The sequence below is a fragment of the Schistocerca americana genome, chromosome 9 (assembly GCF_021461395.2).
Source record: "Schistocerca americana isolate TAMUIC-IGC-003095 chromosome 9, iqSchAmer2.1, whole genome shotgun sequence".
Lineage (NCBI taxonomy): Eukaryota > Metazoa > Arthropoda > Insecta > Orthoptera > Acrididae > Schistocerca > Schistocerca americana.
The window spans coordinates 66,541,031-66,562,306 of NC_060127.1; the positions used below are offsets into that span (position 1 = coordinate 66,541,031).

At 41.8% G+C, this 21,276-nt stretch overlaps 1 protein-coding gene across 7 annotated transcripts in view; it reads left to right on the forward strand.

Moving 5' to 3' along the window:
* LOC124551171 (YLP motif-containing protein 1-like) overlaps positions 1-20,972 on the forward strand; it is a 383,298-nt gene extending 362,326 nt beyond the window's left edge. For 2 of the 7 annotated variants that reach the window (XR_006967783.1, XR_006967788.1), the window contains 5 exons: positions 9,849-9,969; positions 19,887-20,059; positions 20,330-20,493; positions 20,578-20,749; positions 20,825-20,972. The gene's annotated coding sequence lies outside the window, so the exon portion shown is untranslated. Of the gene's footprint in view, positions 1-9,848; positions 10,001-19,886; positions 20,060-20,329; positions 20,494-20,577; positions 20,750-20,819 lie in introns of those variants that run through there. The other 5 variants (XR_006967786.1, XR_006967785.1, XR_006967784.1 and 2 more) reach the window with 5 other exon arrangements.
* The last annotated feature ends 304 nt before the right edge of the window (positions 20,973-21,276 follow it).

Genomic DNA, 21,276 nt, shown 5'->3' on the forward strand with positions numbered 1-21,276 from the left:
ACGCCGGCCGCGGTGGCCGTGTGGTTCTAGGCGCTGCTGTCCGGAACCGCGGGACTGCTACGGTCGCAGGTTCGAATCCTGCCTCGGGCATGGATGCGTGTGATGTCCTTAGGTTAGTTAGGTTTAAGTAATTCTAAGCTCTAGGGGACTGATGACCTTAGATGTTAAGTCCCATAGTGCTCAGAGCCAATTAGTTAACAAAATAGGAACTTTCAGCTCTCGAAACTTTTTAATTCGAACGAACGACTTTACAAGAAGTCAGACAGTCCCCTTCTAGTTTTGCTCGGTGCTGCCATCTAGAACGTATGTGCAGATTCGCGCCAGCACTATCTTGCGTGTGAAGCGGTTTCAGTGGCAGACACGTGAGTTCGGGGCGCCGCTGCAGAGGAGGTACAGCTCCGTCATCCAGCGCCCGCCCCGCTCCAAATAGACCTTCTCACATTCCTGCCGACTGCACCAGAGTCCAGTCACTGGCCGCCCACCGATTTCTTATACCGTGTCCTACCCACTTGTCAGTTTACACGTATCACGTGCGAAGGTCAGCAGACAGTGTCTGTGATCCGGTCTGGGTAGACATGCTTACTGTCCCGTAGATACACAGCGATCAAAACCCCACGGGTACAGAACATCTTATAGGACAAGAATGCAGAAAACATATTTACAAAAAAAGAGATGTCCTAACTCCTAATGTTCCTTCTGCAATTGTTTCACACGGATGTGCCATAAGTGAGAAAACTGAAACGCATTTTTCTTTACCAGACAATAAACGGACTTTTCATCAACAGTTAATTGTATATAATACACTGAGCTGCTTAAGATTAAATTATTTTCTTACGTTGATCACATTACTGCAGTGAAGATGAACCCAAGTCAGATTTTGCATAACATCGCGTTATTAACAATACAGGGTGTTTCGGCAGAAACAGTAGATGTTTCAGCAGGTGGTACTACAAATAAATTAGAACAAATATTCCATATAATATGTGCCGAGAGGTCCAGCTGGTTATAGAGGTACGTTTTCGTGACTCCAGTTGCTGTGAGTTTATTTATCGACTGTTTGAAATTAAGTTCGTGTTATTAATTTTGCAACTGGCATTGTGATTGTGATTTGCTGGACAATTATACTGCACCGTTTGAGCACACCCGACGTCTTTAGGAATGCCGAGTACGACTATACGGTGTCTGTGCACGGGTTTTGTAATGAAAACGCTGCTGCTCGAAGAGAATACGCAAGAGGATTTGCGAAGCGCAGAGCACCAGACTCGAAAGCGTTTGGTCGTGTCGTCCGTCACTAAACTGCCTGGCACTGATGCAGTCTACAGCGGTCCTATCTCATCTGAAAGTGCGAATGAACAGCGTGTGGATAAAGTGCAAGAAATTATCCACTCGTCTAGAATGTAGCGCTTCAACGAGTACACGCATTATTTCTACAACTATCGATATTCCACATCTAAGCATATTGCGGAAATTACGTGCGCTCGTCCTCCATCATTATCGTTTGGAGCGGATTAAACACCTTCGACAAGAACATGAAGGTCGTTTCCTAACTCGTGATCGTTAATTAGCAATGGACGCTATTCTTGATCAAAGTAAGTAACTTAAAATGTTTGTGAAGATTATTCTTATCAGTAGTACAGATTCCATCAGGCGTCTTGACGGTTCGAAAAAGAAATGTATTATTTGTAACAATCGAGCATTTCAGGAAGCAGCTGAATGCTGAACGGGCTTTTGCTGTACGTTCTTGAGTTTCCACCGCAGTTAATTCTTATTGCACGCTATTGGAGTCAGTGCAAGCGAAACTCTGGTTTACATTATCGCTTAATTCCCAGAATTTTTCACTCTCCTAGAGTTACGCGAGAAAATGATCGCTAATGACATTGTACAATGAGAATAATTTGTTTATTACTCACGTCTGACACCAAACACCAGTCGCAGCCGGTTATGAAGCGCTGATACACTACAGCACATTGTAGGTATCGCACTAAAATTATGCCATTTCTCTTCGAATGCAGGCCGGAAATAGCACTAAAATTACGCCATCTCCCTTCAAATGTGAGCAAGAAATCACAGTGAAATCACGCCATTTCTTTTCGAATGCATGCTAGTAAGCAAATAAAGCGGACAAAAACAAGTTTTACGCCGCTCTAACTGAGGCAACTAGAAACCAGCGTCCAGTGCTGAAATGATGGTCAGTGGCGCCGCGATGGGCTCAGAAAAGCGATGCAGCTGTCTGTTTTCGACAGCAGCTCTGATGTGACGTCATCCCTTCCTGCACCACGAATGCTGCGTCGCTCACAGCACCAGGTCGGTGTTTTTCTCTGAAACTGCGTGTACTGTAGTGCGCGAGTGTAGAGTATGAAGAGTTTTGCAGGAGCAGCTGTTGTAGGACATCCGTGGCTGAGTGGTTAAGTTCACTGCCTGGTAATTAGTAGGCGCATGTTCGATTTTTCTCACTACCGAAATTGTTTTCTTCATTTTATTTTATTCCTCACAATGTTAAACAATGAATTGTAAAATTAAAAATACACTGGCTGAAAAAACGAGTTGTGCGACGTAAACGAAAATGGACAGACATATTTCCACTTCTGAAAGATGATGTCCGTTCAAATTGGGAGCCAGTGGTATAACAGTGGCCCTAGTAGCGCCACTATGAGGTTGCAAATCACGATTGCTTTAAATATATGCTGTAACGGTCGTGAGCATTAGTTACCTTTGAAATTGGACGGGGCCAGCTGGTCTTAGTCAAAAATGCCTGTAAGGCGACAAAGACGCCATTATCAACAACTCATTGAGTTTGAACCAGGTTGTGCAATTGGGATATGAAAAGTTGGATGCACCTTCTATGTTGTTAAAGAAAGATGTGGCAGTAATCTAGCCACTGTACATGATTACTGGGTGTGATGTTGACAGGATTATACAGTCACAAGAAGACCGGCCTCTGGATGGCCACGTGGCACTACCGAGAGGAAAACCATCATGTTCGATATACGGCTCTGGCACATGGTACTGCATCTGCAGCAGTAATTTCAGCAGCAGTTGGCACCGCAGTGACACAACGAACTGGTACAAATCGGTTACTTCAAAAAAACTCCGAGCCATACACCCTGTAGCGTGCGTTCCACTGAAGCCAAACCACCACTATTTGCGACTTCAGTGGTGTCAAGCGAGAGCTCGGAGGTCTGCGTGGAGGTCTGTTAAGTTTTCTGGTGAAAGCTGGTTCTGTCTCGGTGCCGGTGACGGCCGTGTGTCGGTTAGGGGGAGGTCAGTTGAGGGCTGGATGCACTGGACATACACTTAGAGTTATGGTCTGGGGTGCGATTTCGTATGACAGCAAGAGAACTCTCGTGATTATCACACGCACCCTGACTGCAAATTTTTGTGTCAGTCTGATGATTTGACCTGCTGTGCTGCCCTACATGAACAGGATTCCAGGAGGTGTTTTCCAGCAGGATAACGCATACCCACATACCGCTGCTGTAACCCAACAAGCTCTACAGAGTGTCAGCATGTTGCTTTGGCCTGCTCGATCAGCAGATCTGTCTCCAACCGAACACATATGGGACGGAGGCGACAACTCCAATATTATCCACAAACAACATTACATCCCTGTACTGGCCGACCAAGTGCGACAGGCATGGAACTCCATCCCACGAACTAACATCCGGCAATTGTACAACAAAATGTCTGCACGATTACATGTTTGCATTTGACCTTCTGGCAGTTACACCGGTTATTAATGTACTAGCATTTCAGATTTGCAATGGCTTATCTCACACTTACATTAACCGGTGAACTTGCAATCTTAAGTCACTTAAATATGTTACCTAGACGAATGTATTCCCAAGGTTTCATTACTATACAGTAATTATTTTTTGGTGTTACAGTTTTTTCCATCAGTGTGTGTTTCAACAGTTCAACTTATATACATAAAATTATTATATTCAGTTTAGTTATGATTACTACCCATGTAACTCAAAAGACTATAGATGGTCATAAAAGAAGCGACTATACGACAAAATGAAAGTTTTTTTCATAGTGAGTACCACAGCAATTAATTCATTAAAATAAGGTGGCATTTTCCACATTTGCTGTTTCAATTTTGTTGATTCACAGCTAGTTTCTCCCTTCTAGAACATTCTCAAGTGATGTTGGGGTTCATCAATAGAAAACTTTGCCTAACATATTGAAATATCAGCGTCTTAAATTTCTGTCTTCTATTCCTTTTGGTTCACAAATGCTGTCTTGTTGGTTTGGCAGCTTGTTGTAAATGATGCATTGTCCTCCAATTCCATGACACCGGATGACATGACGTGTGTCTGGTAAGCACCCACATACGGACAACAACGCTCCCCCACCTTCATCTGATGCAGTTGCCCCCTTTTTGTGTCTGATGCTACCTGTGGGAGCACCTCTGAAAGTGTTCCACTGAACCAGCCAGTTGCGACGTCTGCCTCCAGGGTGGATGACATCGATACTAAGGATGGTTGTTCTGGAGGCGTAAAGGGCAATGGAATCCCCTTGGTGTGGTCGACTCCCTTCCTGTTACAGTGACATGGCCTTCCATGGGGGCCTAGTGGCCAGCTTCCTGTTCATCCTCCATATTTGTGTTGATGGCAGCTTTCCAAACTTATCACATAGTCATGGCCAATCTCAATACCATTCACGTGTACCACAAACAGATATTATTTTGGTAGCCGGCCGCGGTGGTCTAGCGGTTCTAGGCGCTCAGTCCGGAACCGCGCGTCTGCTACGGTCGCAGGTTCGAATCCTGCCTCGGGCATGGATGTTTGTGATGTCCTTAGGTTAGTTAGGTTTAAGTAGTTCTAAGTTCTAGGGGACTGATGACCTCAGGTGTTACGTCTCATAGTGCTTAGAGCCATTTGAACCATTATTTTGGTAAATATTTTTGGAAAACAGTGATCAATTGATTATTATATTTTGACTTAAGTTCAGTCTTGATCACACTATTTATGTTTTAATGATATAGCTAACCGGTTTCGGTTATTTTTACATAACCATCATCAGACCCATGGCTCCCTTAGGATGGTAGGCGGAGCTCTCCTCGCTGCTACGCAGTCAACGATCAGTTGACTGCGTAGCAGCGAGGAGAGCTCCGCCTACCATCCTAAGGGAGCCATGGGTCTGATGATGGTTATGTAAAAATAACCGAAACCGGTTAGCTATATCATTAAAACATAAATAGTGTGATCAAGACTGAACTTTAGTCAAAATATAAACAGATATTACTTCATGAAACGATGTGTGCTGTGAATGTTGACAGCGCCCTTCTTCAGGAGATTCATCTGCTGCTTTTTCTGCTCTTCATGGCTCTATGGAACACATGTTCGTTGCTTCACCTACTGGTCGTGGTGTAGCACTCCTCTTAGATGTATCTTTGCTCATGCAGTTTCCTATCTCTCAGATACCCGAAGTATGGCTCTCACATTTGGTGGCATCAGGATCATGATGGAGGAGTGAGTGCCATTGTAGACTGCACGAAACGTTGCTCCACGAAGTAGACACATTACGACTTTGACAATAGTATCAGTGTATCTCATACTGCAGAGCACTTCTTCCACATAGTCACGATCGACATGATCAGAAACCTGTCTGAAGTCAAGAGGGGCAAAAAGCCCACGCATGCAATTATCTCGAACAAGTGCGATTATGTCTCGATAGCGATAGAGGGAATAGCGGATGTTTTTGCATCACACAAAGAGGTTTGGTCAAGGGAAACCATGTACTGAGCAACCCGTTTAAGCTGTGCAGCGAACAGCTGAGTAAAGATCCCGTGTAGTTGTTGAGAAACGTCAATGGGCGATAATCACATATCTCGGATGTACCCCAAGGCTTGTGGATGGGAATGAGGAGACCGTCGAGGAGCCAGTCGGGAATCTGCATGATGGACTACATACAATGTCGACAAATTTCCGCCTACGCCGGCGCGAGCAGGGGACCAAATGCCCAATAAAACTCCAGCCGGAGGCCGTCAAGACCAAGTGACCTGTTCGTAGTACCTGCCTAGATAGCATCATGGATTTAGTGCTCTGTAACATCGGCTAGCAGGTCCATTGTTGCATCCCCAGGAACCGAGCCAAAGGAGAGTCAGGAGACTGTCACACTTTTGGCAGAGTGGTGATATTATGCCGAGTACAGTGTAACATAATGTGCATGGAGGGCATACCATATTGCATGTGGTGTTTAAACGCTGTCCATCATCAGTTGTAAGAACATTAATGGAAGTCGTATGCATGGACGTTTTGCCACTCTTGACTTAAGCCAGGTTTTTGATCAGTCGATCACGACTACCTGGAAAGGGTGCTCCGCAATATGGGATACCCTGATACTAACGTTGAAGACATGGAGCAACGTCTTATGAATGGCCGTCGATCTATCATTCGTTGCATCAAGTCTGCCCATTGCCTGCACTGTTGTATGCTGTTTCTGTGGAGCCTCTGTCAGCGCCTGTCTTGAGATGTCTCTAGGTGGCCATATCTTTTTCTGTCCTCCTTATGTGGATGACCCCATTCTAGTTCTTTGTAATGATGCTGAGGTCAGGGAGCCCTTGGCCTGGGTTACCCCATGTGGCGAAGCTTCTGGTAGCTGCCGTAACGTCCAAAAATCGAGCGCTTTGGCTATAGTTGGAGGGCTTCCTGAGGATAACACTGCTCCATTGTGTAGCTACTTCCATTAGATGCTTAGGACTCAATGTCACAGCTGAGCTGTGGTGCACGATTGCCCCCAACTGCTGGCACCTACTCTCCCAAGTATGAACTGAGTTCCTACATCATAGTTTATGGGCCCTCAGTCTTTTGCAGTGGACACAACCTGTTAATGTATGTTTGGCATCATGGCACAGACACTTCCCATTCTGCAATTCATTGCCCATCATATTCTAGTGACATTGTTCAAATGGCTCTGAGCACTATGGGACTTAACATCTGAGGTCATCAGTCCCCTAGAACTTAGAACTACTTAAACCTAACTGAGGACATCACACACATCCATGCCCGAGGCAGGATTCGAACCTGCGATCGTAGCTGTCGCGCTCTAGTGGCATTGGGTTCATACATTTGCCACAGCTTCGTGTTCAAGATTAGGTATGAGATTCTCACCGTCCCACTTTGCTGGATCAGTTTAGGCCGGTATCATGTCCCGGACAGAGCACAGTGCTTTTCGTAGCTCTCAGTTAATGCTGTGGTGCTGTTGTCCCAGAAGCCTCAACATCCTGTTTCAGAGTCCCTAGCTCCATGCTCTCTCAGCTCCTATCCTGGTTTGAGGTTTCCTGTCGCCCTTCTGTTACTTCCACTCTTATTTCCTCGAATTGAGCTATGTCCGTACTGCGCTATTGCCCATGAGCTTGATGACTGCGAAGGCAATCTATGGCTCTCTTCAACAGAACAGGACGCTGAATGTGGTTGAGAGGATGCATCCCCACATCGACTGAAGTCTGTCTATCGATTGATGTGTGCTCCTTAGCTTGCGACTAATGTCCAGTCTGCATGGTTCCTTATGGTCAATGGGAAGCAAGTATGCTGGTCTTGCCTTCACTGGATTCACTTTGCAGATATCCCAATGAGTGTCGCCTGTGGATTTCTGAACGTGGATGATCATCACCTGGTGCACGGATCGGCGATAGCTGTCTAGTTCTTGGTGCGACAGATGCTGGCCTTCATTACCTGTATGACTCCTGATCAGATGTCTCCTCACCTCCTCCTCTTTCCAGACTTGGGATACTTTCCACAGATGAAGACACATTCTGTGAAGTGGATATGTGGACACGCAAGTAACTATTTATTTGCTGATGGCGAGTAAAATGTCCTTGTTTTTGGCTCGTCATTAATGAATGGTATTGTGCAGTTGTCTGAAAGTGCCAAATACAGACAAGTTTTCTGTAATTTTCTGTGTAGTGTCTTTGTTAACCCATCGCGGAGTTAGAGTGTTACTGCAATGAGCAGTCGATCCTCTCATTTCACAGTACCGATTATTCAAAAGATACAAATCATTAGTCCCGCCAAGTAGACACTTCCTCCACTTCGCGATGTTGGTTTGCAGTTACGCATGGTGGTGTAAAAAAAATTAAATAAAAACTTGTCTCATTGACGTGGTTTGTACCTCTACTCTCTACAACCTCTCATTCCCCACACTTGTCTTGGTCCCTGGGGAAAGGAATGGGACATGGCGGCCGAGTCTCAGGATGTGACGAATGTCCACTTTGCCCTCGCCTCTCCCTTTGGGTACCAGGAACGCCCCACCGGAAAAAAAGTGTGGTTAACAACAGGTAGTCATAGACTGGAGGTCCTGTTTCGATTCCCACTGGTTTCTTTTTTTTTAATTTATTTTACTCCTTGTGATGGTAAACGATTAATTATAAAATTTATGTATATTAAAGTCGTTCGATTTATATACGTAAGATTAATATATTCCATTTACTTATGATTACTACAAGTGTAAGTCAGTAGGCTATAAGCCACCACATTGTTAAACTTCCTGGCAGATTAAAACTGTGTACCGGACCGAGACTCAAACTCGGGCCCTGGCGGCAGTAAAGCTCTGAGGACGTTAGTCGTGCTTCGGTAGCTCAGATGTTAGAGCAATTGCCCGCGAAAGGCAAAGGCCGTGAGTTCGAGTCTCGATCCGGCACACAGTTTTACTCTGCCAGGAATTTCCGTATCAGCGCACATTCCGCTGCACAGTGAAAATTTCATTCTGCACTACATTATTGCACATTGGCAAAATTTTGCATGCGCTACCACTGTCATCTGCATTGTGAATGGAGATTTGCTTAGCCGCTTCAGTATTTCTAGGTATAGGCTTGCAACGTGGAATTAGTTTCATCCATATTGGTTTCGTCCAAGCCACAAAATCAATGCTGTAAACCAACAAAAAAATTTACCTGTGTCAGTGACTTGCGACAACGAGCAGTTGCAACGGCTGGCTTCGGATGACTGAATCCGGTTTTAAAATAAAACTCTGCGTTCTGCAAAACACAGTGTTGCCTTTTTATTTACTCGTGCATGTTTCATCACCTGTATGCCCTCTTCTATGGGTCTCGTTCGTACTTCAGTGAAATACTATAGAGCCTTTTCTTTTTTCTATTTTACGCCCGAAACTGTATTATAATATATGCGTCTACATTGCTGTGACTGCTGACTTGAATCTGCATTAGTTTAATAGTTGTGTTGTATGGAGTGGCCAGATTTGCACTTTATGACTTGTAAACTTATGTTACCGAAGTAGTCGGAAAAAGTATGTTATTTACCCTGAAAAGCAATTGTTTGTGTACAATTTTTCTCGCAATACAAGTAGTGGATAATTCGTTTTTTGTCACATTGTGCGTCCTTGATGTTTTGTGGATTGTAATTATACACGCTGTTTTCCCAGTGTTTTGGCTTTCAATTGTTACCTGTTTTTCACACATAAGAGCCAAATTTAGAGTTATCCAAGTAGCCGCACATTTCGAGAAATGTTGTATTAGAGCCGCAGATGTCTGTTCATTGACTATCTTTGTTCGGTATGGTGCTGATTTTGAATGTTTGATGCGAGTTTGTGTCTTGAGGGAACTGAGGTAAACATAATTTGATTAATTGTGTGTGTGTGTGTGTGTGTGTGTGTGTGTGTGTGTGGGAGTGAGGGGGGGGGGGGAGTGAGAGCAAGAGTTATTATTATTACATGAAGCTGAGACACTGGGTTTTCTGTGAAGAAGTGTAATCATTAAGGGCTGATTCTATAAACTTCACTTATTGGATATTATTTTTGACCTAATTTTAAAAAATAAACTCATTTCAAGTAAATCATCTGTTTAAATTGTTTTTCATTTAATTCAAGAATCTTTCTCTCTTTCACAGGTCACGCCAGCAGCTCAGTGGAACTCACTGTCATCCTCAGACGTCGGCAGAGAAACAGTACTGTTCCCGGTCCTCCACGCCCTTATGCACAGTGCGCTGCTCACCACAGTGACCTAGTATGGTACGAAAAAAACAACTGTTTCATTGATATGGTATGTCGTAGTTATAAGTGATTTTCATCAGCTGATAATAGACGGCCACCAGGTCTTGGCCGTTAGGCGGCGCTATTCATTTGACTGCCAACAAAAAAATGGTTCAGATGGCTCTAAGCACTATGGGACTTAACATCTGAGGTCATCAGTCCCCTAGACATAGAACCTAACTAACCTAAGGACATCATACACATCCATGCCCGAGACAGGATTCGAATCTGCGACCGTAGCAGCAGCGCGGTTCCGGACTGAAGCGCCTAGAACCGCTCGGCCACATCGGCCGGCGACTGCCAAAACAAAGTGGAGATGACACTGAAGTTAACTCGTCGTTTGACCAGAAAATTTTGCCGAGCGTGATGTAGGCAAACATATTTAACTGTTCCCTGGTTACACATAGTAGTAGGGCTGTGCGGGTTTGGGGCTAGACTCAGTTGTTTCCAGATTTCTCTCCCCCTCTGATTCCCTTTCCCTATCACATCATCGATGACATCATGCATTGTTGCCAGTTTTCACCCTTTCCTGCACCCCTCTGGCATAGCACAGTTTCCCTATGTAGAAAATGGCGGGGAAATTCAAAATAACCCAGTTGTGCTACGGTTTTTTCCCCACAGCTCTGACATCAATTTGCAAATAGGGCAGTTGTCCTGAGTGTAAAATGGCAGAATATTAAGAAATGTAAGATAGGAAAGTGTCTTGTTGGTGCACAATTCGTAAATCCAAGATGGCGAGCTGGGCATACGAGATCAACCTGTATGATGTCAAAATCCAAGACAGAGCTCCAAGAAGTCGACCCGGAGATACAAGGCCAGTTTCTGTCACGTGACCTGGGCATACTAGGTCAGCCTACATAGTTATCAGATTTTCCAGCTCACTGGTGCCACCTGGACAGTAGCTAGACCACTTGTGCTGAGTATAGACTCCAATGCTAAGTTTAGAGTGGGAAATTTGAAAATCACTGCTTTTCCATACTCATATGATGTTACAATTCACTTGCCCTAAGAGTAAATCCACTTGTTCTATGCTTAAACAATTTCTGCCTCCTCTCTGAGGTTACAATTGTCACTCTAAGTTGGAAACTGACTTGTTCCAAGTTCAGAGCTTTGTGTTGTATCATAATGGGGACGTTTGTGTCTTTATTTAAACAAATATCACGCAAGGAGGGCTCCTGCACCACTTCCACATGTCAGAGAGGTCCTACGCACTTCTCTAAGTCCGTGGGCACTGTACCATGGCAAGCTGGGCCATTGCTCCACTGCAGCAGGATGTCTCTCATTGAGGGTGGTAAGTGCTTGACAGTTATATTTTGAGACAGCTACGCTTTTAATGAAGTGTTAATACATTTCTTCTTATAGAAAGGTCACGCGCATTGCAGGTGAATCTGCCTGCTGTAAAATTGAGCATTTGACTTCTTTTACTTGGATGTCAGAGCCCACAGAATGTTTGTCGCAGTATGCCATGTCAAGAGTTAGTAATGCGGGCAGTTGTCTGTCCGCTATTGTTCTCTGAGACAGTGCGCCCCCGCAACAGTCAAACCAAATAGATGTAAGAGGTATCTTTCAGACACATTCATAAGACTATATGATTTTACACTATAATGTACTGTAATTTTAAAGATGGACGGTTTCGGGCTACTTATTCATCTGAGATAATTCCGCAAATGACACGGTCTTAACATACTGGCACCCTGACGTACTATCCCTGCAAGGTGCACCTGCCATGAACACTTTAAGAGGATGTAACTCTGGTACGGTAACCACATAAGGACTGCAACAATCATATACTTTTTTCATATAGACCGAGATGTTGGACAGTATTGATAATGCAAGTGAATTAGCAGCATGTTTGTCCACATTCTGTACTCAGTACAGTGGTGTTACAAAAACCCTTGATGGATTTCAGGAGATATGTGAAATCAAGTGTTTACGAAATTCATGTAACAAACCTGCCAAATTTTGCAGTTTATCCGTAAAATTTACGGAAATTGCAGCATTTTACGGATTGACGATGTCGTTTTATGGCTTTGCGGACAAAAATTTGAAACGTAAACATTCCATTATCACTTCGCTTCTGTACAATCGATTGTTTGTATGAGTCGAAGGCAAGTCTGCGATAATTGATAACTCATTCTTTCATATGATCGGTACTTTGAACCGTGTGTTGTTTGTGTCGTTCCTTGAATTGAATTCCGACAGTTCTTTCATGTGGATCTTACGTGTCGACAGGCTCTGCTACGCAAATTCTTTGTTCCTCTCCGTTTGCTTTTTGTGATTTAACCCATATTCTTTGGTCACATGTGGACTAATTACGTTAGTTCCACGCGCGCGCGTACTTACAGATATTTAAAGAATCAAAATCTGTTGATTTTTTTCCGTGCTAAAACCAAGACAGGGAGAAAAATTTGCCTTTTTCATGTGGGTATGATATTAATATTGTATTTTGTGGAAGAAACGGTTTAAGTAATCATGGGAAGTGCGGTAAACACGTGAGTCATTTTAAATTGCTTTTTTGCCAAGTCTGGAATTAGGGCTGAGCGTCTATTTACTTCCTTTTTTGTGGAACGTAATGGGCCCTTAAGTGCAGCTGATTGTGTCGGTGCTCCATGTAAGAATGTTTCCCACATCAGAAGATGCAAAGATGTATAGCTCTAGTCGCACGAAAACGACATGCATTCTAAATAAAATGGCAAAAAGTGCATCATCTGAAGTTGTTAAGTGGCTTCAGAACCATTTTCTTTGGCAACGGATGGAAGCAATGATATGAATGCCAAGTTGTATAAAGTTGTTGTTACATTCTCTGATATTCCATGGGAAAAAGGTAGTGAGCACTCGGCTATCCACACCAACATTGGATGGGGATTCAACATGGCGAAACATGCGTAACCTGATGTTATCCCAGCTGAATTCTCGTAACATACCAACGAAAACTGTGGGGCTTTCTGTTATTAGAAGGCTCCTCTTATGGCAGGACACAAAAATGTGCTTTCAGCAATTCTGAAGGAAGTTCAAGCAGGTATTACCATCATAGGTTGCATTTTCCATGTGATTAATCTAGCAGCTGAAAAAGGTGCTGGATGATTACCACTTAAAGTGGATGAGATCCTTGTTAATACATTTTATTTCTTACAGAAGAGTGTCAAAAGAATGCCTTCATAAATTTCGAACTTGCGCAATAAAGAGACAAAATTCTGAAGTATGTATGTACTAGGTGGTTATCTTTAGGCAGATGTTTGGATAAACTACTGAACCAGTGGGATCCACTTCTTTCTTTCTTTCTTCAAGGAGGAAGTAATATTATACACCCAAAATATTCCCACAAGCTTGGCATCTTCTAGAATACCTAGAGTTGAACAAAGTGGATCCAAACAGCATCAGAAAAAGAGAATTCTTGATTTCGCTGCTACACATGCCCCTAGAAGAACAGCATAGTTTTCCAAATGTGGCAAACACGTCCTAAAAAGTGACTTCTGCTACAATACGCGAGGAAAAATTGTTTATGTTCCCGACCTCAAACTTGAACAAGACCTTTTGTACTTTCCTTCATGTGACTATTCCTGTATCTGGCAAACTGAATGTTGCCCAACAGACTTCTTCCCCAAAGGTTCACTTTTTATTAGAACTTCTGATGGACTTGTTAAAGCAGTTGTTCACCAAGTTTGTTACGCCCAGAATTGTCAAAAGCTTCTCAGTGCTTCAATTTGAATACAACTTGATTCAAAATCAAAGAAGTGATGATGAATTAGTTATTGGCATTCACACTTCGAACATAGTGAATGATCTACAGGGTACAAATAAATCCCTCTTCTTTTCATCTATGAGAAACCACTTGTGTGCTGCCTGTGACTACATCATCAACAAGTTTCCACTCAAGGATGATGTGTTAAAGCATACTCAAGTTGAGGATAGACAAGAATGAAGATGCACAATTTTCTTCCATTCGTTTTTTTCTGGTAAAAGATGGCACTTTGGGTGCAAATCAAGATGCTGCAAATGATTCCAGTTGGGCACAAATATCAAGAATTTGTGGAACCAATAGACTTCTTAAGTATAACCGAATTTCTAGAGTAATGCTCTCTATTATCACTATACCTCAGAGCAATGCAGAATGTGAACATGTTTTCTGCCTTGTGAAGAAAAATGGAACAGAGTTGAGGTCACCCATGTCCAATGAATCTCTGGAGTCTATTTCTACTTTAGTGACCAGGAGTTCTGGTCCCTGTTATGACAAAACATTTTCTGAAGACTTTTTGTTGGAAGCTAAAAAGCCCACAACTATGACTTTAAAATCGAACTGGCATGTGATTTGCCCTGTGCATCGTATTATTTCTTACCTGTATTACGTTAAACAAGTTTTATTGTGTGAAACCTTTTTGATTTATTGCTTATCCGCTTAATGTGTCAAGGAAGTCCTGTTATATATGCTCCAAACCAATATTCACCATGCCTGCTGTTGTTTAACGTGGATTTCTTCTTTATTGTTATGGTCATCTACAAATCATTGGCCTATGATGTAAGTAGATGTGATTTGAATTAAGTATCTTGTTTAAAGCATGAATTATTGTATTTTTTAGCGCAAAAGTTTTATTAGTTTCGTCAAGCTGGGGTATGTTAAAAACGTTAGATTTTTTTGTCGTGCATGAGCCCTTTTCAGAAGTCGGCAGGTATGATATAAATTATGGACACAATTCTGACCTCCAGTAGTCATATGTGAAAAGTTTCACAGTCTGGTAGTGCATATAAAGATTTACGTAGCAGTGTGTTTTCTACATTCCATACACAATACGATAGCCAATCTGTGTGACTGAAACCAGAGGTAGATTGTGGGAGGTACTTGGAATTAGATGTTTACGAAATTCATGTAAATTGTGGACATAATTCTGACGCCCAGCAATGCCACAGACGTATTTCGATTAGATGAATTTGATGGCTAAGAAATGAGGTATGCCGTGCCTTCAGCTATTAGGTTCCAATGTAAACCCATCAATTCAGTCTCAGCTACTTATCAAGATTATCATCCGAAGATACATTTAAATTATCAAACAGTGACCGATATGTGGGGTTTAATGATAGGATGTGTGTGGTGGCACCGCCAGACACCACACTTGCTAGGTGGTAGCCTTTAAATCGGCCGCGGTCCCTTAGTATACGCCGGACCCGCGTGTCGCCACTGTCAGTGATAGCAGACCGAGCGCCACCACACAGCAGGTCTAGAGAGACGTACTAGCATTCGTCCCAGTTGTACAGCTGACTTTGCCAGAGATGGATTACTGACAATAAGCTCTCATTTGCCGAGACGATTGTTAGCATAGCCTTCAGCTACGTCATTTGCTACGACCTAGCAAGGCGCCATTACCAGTTGTTATTGCTATCATACTTCTGTATCATCAAGAGCGATGTTCTACAAATGTGGATTAAAGTTAAGTATTACAGCAACTGCGTCCATTTTCTAAGTTCTCATTTCCTTTTAACTGTTCCAGACCTCACGCCAATCTGCGTGAGCTTAACGCGTGCCTTTCGGCTTCCTCTCGTTGTGACTTGGCTGTCTTGCTAAGTCACAATAATGTGAATGCTTAATTATTCAAAGTCTGCCAAAACAGTCTACCATCTGAGGTTTGAGTCACACATGTTTAACACACCTTTGCCACCATTGCTCCATCAGTTGCATAAGGCCATGTGTCCTGACTCTCGATGAAGAGCGACTATTAATGAAGAGTACATACATCTCTTCAGTGTGTGCAATTCAGCGTAATATATACATTGTCAATCAATGTAACAATTGGCAGCATGTCTATGTCAAATCAAATTGTTGTGTACATAGTTCTGCATAGTAAGTGCGTACACAACTTTCCCACTAGAGCGTGCCCGGCTAAGCACAACAGTGCAGGCGCGGCGCTCGTCCGTCTCCGCACTACGAGATGGTGCCATCTTAGAGGCAGACCAAATTCTGCTTCCGCCGATCCGCATATTAATATGTAACGCAGCCAATGAGATTGCTGCTAACGTAGAACCTTTTCTCCTCATGGACCACACTCGCGCAGCGATACCTGAACGCGCGAGGTATTATAACGAGTGTACAGACCTCCGATTAGTCAGTCTGCATTAGTCTGTAGTCAAGTTTCAGTCTGCGCCTAATAAGATTATCATATTCCTGTACATAGCCATGAAGAGAAATGTATAGACACTTCGTCAAGTATCAGAGATAAGTGAGAATAAGATTAACGTACCAAGACCAAAGGAATTTCAGATTGTCAATTGTAAATAGCATCCAGAACCAAGTTAAGTAATTTTTATGCTGGTTATTATTTTAATAAATGTGTGTGAAAATTAATCAAGTTCTGTTTAAAGTTGGTCACTGTCAGTCTGCTACTCTAAGCGTGCAAGTGGCATTTTTATCATCTGACCTAACGGCAGAAGATAGACACGCCACGATAAGACCACGAGACATATTGCTGACACTCGCCTACTTCGCTAGAGCGACAAGTCAAATAATCTGATGGTGTGTGTACCGAAGGTCTTACAGTACGCACACCACACAAATGTTAAAAGTACGTTAAACTCCACTCCCACAACCCTCAAAACAGTCAGATTTAACTGTACATTGAGCAGGAAGCACTCTAGTGTTCAGAACGATTTACTTTCTATAATCCATAGCGAAGGAGCAAAAGTTATCTGTGAATGTTAGTCAGCACATACGTGATTATCACACACTGAGTATGATGATGCTGTAACATTAAAGTAGCTTCTAAGTTTTAAGTGCTGACGTGCCTAAAAGTATACATGTTGACACAATAGTACTAGCAGCCATGTATCACATAAGGTTATCAATCAATATTGTTGTTTTAATGTATGTGTTTAGTACAAGCAAGCAGTAGAAACCTCAGTGCAAGACCTACACTATGTAAATATCCTCCAAGAACCACTCCTATACTCACACATGACAAGCATATTTTGTGTGACTCAGTAAAGCCTTAACAGTTGACAGTACATTAAACTTCATCTCCACAATCCTTCTAAATTGATATGATGAACCAAATCTACACTTCAAGCAGGAAGGGCTCTCGTGTTCGAAACAGTTTGCAAATGAACGAAGGTGACCTTTGATTGTCAATAAAAATGAATGTGTTTATCACACAGATCGACTGTGATGATCATATAATGTTACACTAGTTTTTGGGTATTAAATTATTTTGGCACGTCTAACAGGTGTATACATTGACATAATACTATTAGCAGTGATACATTGAATAACGTCATCAATCAAGAGTGTTGTTGTAGTGTATGTCTTTATATGATAGTATTACTGGCAATATATATCACAGAATATCAGCTAGATCATACACACAATCAAAACCTTACTGATATAGTCAGTTGATATTGAAAAATAATTAAATAGGTGCGTGAATCTTTAACATTATTAATGATTTGTATAATTAATTAAAACATCACCTTCATCATCTGATGATCATTGTCTTCATCATATATCGATGATTTCCCGTCCCACAAACATGTATTATGCTTCTGCTCTAAGGTGCTTAATAGTGTTCAACTTCATTGTAGGAAGCCAGATCGAAGTAACTAGTGCTTTGAAACGTGTGTGACACATTTAACAACTATCTACATGGTAAATTCTTCAAGTTCATCTCTGTGAGAGACAGGAAGGCAGAAACACCATTTCTTCCACATGAAAATAATGGTGTTATAGCTGGAGGAATACTGGCTAAAATCGACAAGAAAGCATCTGAAAATCATCCAATTGTACCATATAAAATGGACTTGACTGACACTATAATGAGTATTCTGATCGAACAACTGTTTGGAAAATCTCAGTGGCTGGAGATTCTTCTTCTACGTACAGGTTGATCTGAAGAGTAGTAGAACTGCGACTGTCTTGTACCCTCTATCTCGAATTTACATTACTACGAGGGTGAAGCAAATATAAACCGAAATTTTTGTTTTATGAACCTTTTTGCAAATGGAGAGCAGTGTGATCCCTGCTCTTGTTGCTATCGTTTCCAATGATTGTTCTCGACGCCTGAAACGTCGTAATGTTTCTTTTGTTAGACTCGCAATGTCAGAACAAGTTTCTCACAATAAAGGACACAAAACCATCCGGAATTTTGAGAAGACTTGCTGCATAGTTCGGGGACAACATCCTGAGAAAGAATCAAGTCTTGGCACAAACAGTTTTTATGAGGACGAGAAACAGTTGATAATGCAGCTCACCGACGTTCCCTGAGGACTAGCATGAGTGAGGAAAACACTCACATTGTCAATCATCTTGTGGAAGACGATCGCCGAGTAACAGTTGCTGAAACTGCTATTGAGGTTGGCATAAGCTACGGTGGTGCTCAGGCGATCCTTACTGACGACCCTGGGTTCTGGAAAATGTTTGCAAGGTGCGGCCTCGTCTTCTCATGGCAGACCACAAATTTCATCGTCTCTAGGTGTGTAAACGGCTGCTTTGTGCCACCAAACTGAAGGGGAAAACTTTTAACCAGATTGTGGTCTGCAATGAAATTTGGGTACACCATTACATCGTGGAATCGAAGAAAAGTAGTATCGAATGGTGCAAAGAGGACGAATCTGGACCCATCAAAGCCAAAAAGTCTCTCAGAAGGGTAACATTATTTTTTTTATTTTAAAGAAGTTCTCATCAATGTTCTCCACAAACATTTTACTACGAATGCTGCATACTGATGCCAGAAACTGGACAAAAGAAACCCCATACATATTGTCAGAAGAGGTGTGCATTTGCAATCCGTGATGTGATTGTGCTTCATGACAACACTCGACCCAACACAGCGACCAGAATACAAAAAATTGAGGAATTATGCTGGACCACTCTAGAACATCCTTCCTACAGTGGACTTATCACCCACTGAGTTGGACCATTAAATGAAGCAGTTGGAGGTCAGATCTGGCTACAATGGTACTGTTAAAGTGTTTGTGCGCAAGTGGCTGCTGTCACAGCCACGTTCATTTTGCAAAAACAGAATCGAGAAACTACCAATCTGCTGGAAAAAATGTCTTTCTCGTTCAGGAGACTATATAGAAAAATATATGTATGACACTTTCGGCAGTTGACTTTCTACAACTCTTACATATTTTGAAAAATGCATATTTGTGCCAGCGGTTGTACAATTCTATGTTCATTCTCTAGTGGTTTCGGTTATTACAGCCACCTTCACAGGGGAAGAATAGTGTACAGCAGTGGATCAAAAACACATTTTCGTCAAATATGACCCAACCAAATATAGAACATACATGCATGTCTGAATAGAGTCCATAAAAACATACTGTGCCTTGGCACAATTACAGTAATGCACACTTGGTGATAACTCCACACTTAGTAATTGACATATTATGGGCAGTCATAACAGTATTGGCAGTATTGTGAGAAATGTGAATGAATGGGTGTTCTGTTCATGATCTTTTAAGAGTTCTGTACAGAAACCTATACAATACCATTATGTATGAAAACAATAAATTTCACTGGATGCATGTATTATACTGTACCGAATGGTTTCATTTTAGTACAGGATGTCACTGTTATCATCAGCGACTCTTAGCTCTAGAGTTTTTGTGTTACTGTTATTGTGAGGGTCTGAAAGTTTTCACTTTCTTCAAGGTTATGATTGTGAAAGTTATTCATGTCTTAATCTACCTCTTCCAAGAACTGAAAGGGTCTGTGTGTAGTGGTGCTAAAGACTCTTTGTCAGATCTAGCTACAGATCCTTGCCTGTTAATGATATGATGATAGCCTGAAAGCTCCACTTTATTTTAAAGTAGGGAGGTGAAATTTAAAAATGCTGAGTGCTTACATCTCTTGGATCAACGTTGCACTACTCTTGATGGCATATAAGTTTCATAGCCTGATGCATTGCTTTCAGTTATCTTGCAAGAATGAAGCGACCAGCTAGTCCAAATGCTAGAGCTACCACTGCTCCTACTCCACATTGGAGATGTATGAGGGAAGTCTTTGGCGATTTGGATGATGGATTCACTATACTGTACACAAATGACTTGATAAAGATGACATAAACAGTTTTGCAGTCAACACAGTGTGAGTACTGAAATAGGTATTATTCTTTTTCATGAGTGTTAACCCGTTTGTGAATTGAAAATCTTTGTTATCATTATATGTACAACCTGAGCTAATGTATTCAGCAATGATGTGCTGCTTAGTGACATACTGTCAGTTGATGTTAACCATCAATCACAGCAGTGTGAGTAGTGCTTTATATGTATTTGTGTGTAAAAATTCACAATATATGTTAACGTCCCATTTACATGTGTTGTACATGATTGTCATACTAATCTAATGACTTCACAGATTGTTGCAGATTATAATGATGATGACTGTTATACTTCATCGATAACTTCATGCCTGAGCAGGCTGAGCATTTGGGGATTTGAAGACATATAGCAGCTTTGCATACTGCATTATCCAAATGGATTGCATTGTACATGATAATGTGGAATCACTTTCGGCAACAAGTGAGTGCTGGACTACATTATTATTAAGGTTCATGGTCTGATATGTTGTCCTAGGTGAATATGATGCCAACTTAATGATTTCAGATGTTTTTGTAGAGTCTAATGATGAGGATCAGCTGTGTCTGACAGTAACTTCACACCGCAGCATGCTGAGAGTTTGTGGATTATGAGACATGTGCAGCTTCACCTGATGAAATATCCAAAGTAATAGATGAGTGTCTTGTACACAAAGATGCAGCATCACCATCAGCAAAGAGTAAGTACTAGGCTACATATTTTTTTTCTTTTCATATATCTTTTTCATAAACCTTCATTATTGATTTAAGTTCAGTATGTGTGTTGTTGCAGATGACTGTGTCAGTACTGAGGTTGAAATCATCAACATATTGTCAAGTAATGAGGATGAGGATATTGTTTTATCATCAGATGATGAAGGCAATGATGTAATTAATTAAATAAATAATAATGTTAAACATTGATACACCTGTTGTAATTATTTATCCCACTGACTATCGAGGCATTTTGATGGTGTGCATGATTTAGCTGACATCTATGATATATATTGCTGCTTATACTATCGTCTGAACACACACACTGAAACAACAATCTTTGTTGATGAACTTATGTGATATATCACTGCTAATAGTATTATGTGAATATACACAGTCATTAGCTGTGCCATGTTACTTTTAACTTAGAAATTATTGTAATGTAATACGATCATCATAGTCAATGTCTGTGATAGTCACATCTGTTGTAATTGACAGTTATAAATTACTTTTG